We start from the raw sequence: 4,230 nt of genomic DNA on the forward strand, positions 1-4,230 counted from the left end.
GACCGAGGTGGGCGGATCACGAGGTCAGGAGATCAAGACCATCCTGGCTAACACGGTGAAACCCCGTCTCTACTAAAAATACAAAAAAAATTAGCCGGGCGTGGTGGTGCACACCTATAATCCCAGCTACTCGGGAGGCTGAGGCAGGAGAATGGCGTGAACCCAGGAGGTGGGGCTTGCAGTGAGCGAAGATCGTGCCACTGCACTCCAGCCTGGGCGACAGAGCAAGACTCCGTCTCAAAAAAAAAAAAAAAATTTATATTTTGTAAAGATGGGGTCTTACTATATTGCCCAGGCTGGTCTCAAACTCCTGGCCTCAAGTGATCCTCCCACCTCAGCCTCCCAAAGTGCTGGGATTCTAGGCATCAAGCACCTCCTCTGGCCTGTCTGCTTCCCTTTAAGGAAGCTTCTAGGAAGTCCCACTGAACATATACACTTACATCCCATTAGCCAGAAACATGGCCACATCCTGCTGCTAGTTAGGCTGAGAAATACAGGCTAATATACTGGGCAGGAAAGTTTCCAGCTAGGCTGGGCGCAGTGGCTCACACCTGTAATCCCAGCACTTTGGAAGGCCAAGGCATTTGGATCACCTGAGGCCACGAGTTCGAGATCAGCCTGGCCAACATGGTGAAGCCCCATTTCTACCAAAAATACAAAAATTAGCTGGGTATGGTGGCGCATGCCTATAATCCCAGCTACTCGGGAGGTTGAGGCAGGAAAATTGCTTGAACCCGGAAGGCGGGGGTTGCAGTGAGCTGAGATCATGCCACTGCACTCCAGCCTGGGCGACAGAGGGAGACTCTGACTCCATCAAACAAACAAACAAAAACACAAAACATTTCCCGCCAAAGATCAGGGTTCTGTTTTGCATGTTGGGAAGGACAGACAGGAATGAGTGGTCAAAGAGGTCTTTTCCTAGGAAGTAACAATTTGGAACTCAAATGACAAAAAGCCTCTGGTTAGATGATGGGAGCAGAATGTTTCAGGCAAGGGAAACAGCAAATGGAAAATGGCGATTTCGTGGATACAAGAAAGTCTGAAACATAATGAGGAGGAAAGGAGATTAGTCTGGGAGATGGGTAATGGCCAGACCACACAGGCCTTTACCTGTCAGAGAATTGCTTTCATTTTTTAAAAAACTGAAAAATTTTAATTGTACTGGGAATTTTTTTTTTTTTTGACAGTCTCACTCTGTCACACAGGCTGGAGTGCAGTGGCACGATCTCAGCTCACTGCAACCTCTGCCTCTTGGGTTCAAGTGATTCTCATGCCTCAGCCTCCTGCACAGTTGGGATTACAGGCATGCGCCACCATGCCTGGCTAATTTTTGTATTTTTAGTATAGACGAGGTTTTGTCATAATGGCCAGGCTGGTCTCAAACTCCTGACCTCAGGTGATCTACCCATCTTGGCCTCCCAAAGTGCTGGGATTACAGGTATGAGCCACTGCACCCAGCCTGCAGTGGGAATTAATTTTAAAGGAAGGAAGTGACATGCCTTAGAGTCTTGCTAGTGCTGATATATAGTAGATGTTAAAGAAATCTATCCTTAAGTACGCTGGAAATATCTTGGTTTTTAATCCTGATTACATCCCTGATCATTTAATGGGATGTGGGAAATTATTGTTTTGCCTTATGTCTATAGGCAACATATAAAATTATATTTGTTCATCAGCTGCCTGAATAAAACCAATAATCCATGAGGCAGATCCATAGTAGAATGCTTTCCGTAGGGGATGTGGGGTACAGCAGATATGAGGCACTTGCGTGTTTGCGTGGAGGGAGGTACTAATAAATAAGAAAATGTCACATGTGTATGTATCTGTGCTTGAGGCGGCTCTTTGAGGATGTGTGCAAATCAAGAAAAGGGCTTTTATTTTGATTCCTTTAATCATGCCTTATTAACTTTTTTTCTTTTTTCTTTATTAAGGTCACTAGGCATTTGGCAGGAATCTGCATCAAACTGTTGGGCAACGCTAGACAGCAACATTGACGTTTGTAAATTTACACTTGGATTCTTAGTTTCTGGTAAGTAATTTGTGCTCCTTCAACACTCAGTGAGAGATGATGATAAACCTTCAGCCTTCAGCTTTCCTGATGCAGTAGGAATTGCCACAAATGCCTGTCTGTGGTCGCCCTCTACTGGACAAGTTAAGCCTAACGTTTAAAAGCCACCTGACCACGGTTCCCTTTCTAATATCCTCTTCTGCCAAAGCCTACTCACCCTTTAGGTCTGAGAGAGGCCTCTCAGCATCCCCTCTTTCTCTCACCATCTCTGATATGTGTGTTTGTATGACTATTTGATTGACGTCTGTCTCCTCCCTCTCTACATAGGCTGTAGTCTGTATGAGGGCAGGGACTCTGTTTGCCTCCAAGTGCCTGACCCCATTCTTCAATAAATATGTGTTAAATGGATGAATAAAGGAGAAACGAAACGCCCAAATGTCAAGAGTGAGCCTTTCACACTTCATTCTAGCTGACTGCAGTGTGTAGGAGAAAACATAAATTCAAGGCATCTTCCTGCAAATTTTTTTCAAGCAACTTATGCTACTCTTAAAAACCCTGTTTATTAAAGTATTACATATATACAGAAAAGTGCACAAATTGCAAGTGTCTAGTTCAATGAATTTTCAAAAACTGGTCACACCCCTGTAACCAGTACACAGATCAAGAAATAGAATGTCACCAGAAACCCAGAAACCCACCAATGCCCTTGTGATTTTAACAGTATAGAGTTCTTTTGCATGTTTTTATATTTTATAAAAATGAAATCATACAATAGATGCTTTTTTGCATCTAGCTTCTTTTCTTATTTTTCTTATTTTTTATTTTTTTTGTTTTTTTGTTTTTTTTGGAGACAGGGTCTCATTCTTGTTGCTGGAGTGCAGTGGCATGATCTTGCTCACTGCACCCCCTGGGTTCAAGTGATTCTCATGCCTCAGCCTTCTGAGTAGCTGGGACCACCGGCGTGCATCACCACGCCTGGCTAATTTTTGCATTTTTCTGTAGAGATGGGATTTCGCCATATTGCCCAGGCTGGTCTTGAACTCATGAGCTCAAGCAATCGGCCTGCCTTGGCCTCCCAAAGTGCTGGGATTACAGGTGGGAACCACCACACCCAGCCTTGGAAACATTTCAATATTTTGGTAAAGATAGGCAGAAAAGGGCTGGGGGCAGTGGCTCATACCTATAATCCCAACACTTTGGGAGGCCAAGGTGGGCAGATCACGAGGTCAAGAGTTCAAGACCAGCCTGGCCGACATGGTGAAACCCCATCTCTACTAAGAATACAAACATTAGCCAGGTGTGGTGGCGCATGCCTGTAATCCCAGCTACTCAGGAGGCTGAGGCAGGAGAATCACTTGAACCCGGGAGGCGGAAGTTTCAGTGAGCTGAGATCGCGCCACTGCACTCAAGCCTGGGCGACAGAGCAAGACTCCGTCTCGAAAAAAAAAAGAAAAAAAGTGAGCAGAAAAAGTTAATAGTGATTTTCCTTGGTAAAGCCTTAAGGTTTATACCAAAATCATAATCATAGAGCAGATGGCTGGAATAATACAAGATAAAGTTCACTCAACTTTAACAGTGCCTTCCCAGTATGGAAGGGAATGCAGAAGCTTCTTTCTCATGGGGGAGGTGGTTGTGTTGAGGTGACAAGGGCACTAAACTTATGATCAGAAGAACTAGGACTGAGTTTTGTTGTTGTTCAGGTTAGATGGGTAATGTGCCAAGGCTGTAACAAGGTTCAGAGGGAGGCACATATCACACTTAGGCACGAACACCAAATCATGTTCCCAAACTACAAAAGGACTGAGTTTTACTTGGCCAATGACCATTTCTGAGCTTCGGGTAGGTCATTCACTCTCTGAGTTTCATCTGTTAAAATGGACATGCCAATATCTGTCCCATAGAATTGTGTAGGGAAGGAAAAAATATGTTTTCCTCTACTCTTTCTGATTCTTGGCACAAAAGATAGATTAACAAACTTAATTAAGTTTTATACGACATGGGAAGCTTCATAAGGAAATGAAGACCCAAAGAAGCAGTTAAATGTGAGCGTTGTTTATTGTAGGTTTAGTGAAGAGTGGACCACTGTGGAGAAATGTGATAGGGCAAAAAGGGTGTGATCTAATGGTAAGAAACGGGGAAACGAAGCAAGGCCTGTTTGTTCACTTTAATTTTTTTTTTTTTTAAATAGAGAGAGGGTCTTGCTATGTTGTTCAGGCTGGTCT

At 43.9% G+C, this 4,230-nt stretch overlaps 1 non-coding gene across 1 annotated transcript; it reads right to left on the minus strand.

The window, feature by feature from the left end:
• Window positions 1–3,707: 3,707 nt before the first annotated feature.
• LOC129489086 (small nucleolar RNA U13) lies at window positions 3,708–3,809 on the minus strand. Its single transcript, XR_008659899.1, has one exon. It is a non-coding gene; the product is annotated as a small nucleolar RNA U13 (small nucleolar RNA).
• Between the last annotated feature and the right edge of the window lie 421 nt (window positions 3,810–4,230).

The sequence above is a fragment of the Symphalangus syndactylus genome, chromosome 8 (assembly GCF_028878055.3).
Source record: "Symphalangus syndactylus isolate Jambi chromosome 8, NHGRI_mSymSyn1-v2.1_pri, whole genome shotgun sequence".
Lineage (NCBI taxonomy): Eukaryota > Metazoa > Chordata > Mammalia > Primates > Hylobatidae > Symphalangus > Symphalangus syndactylus.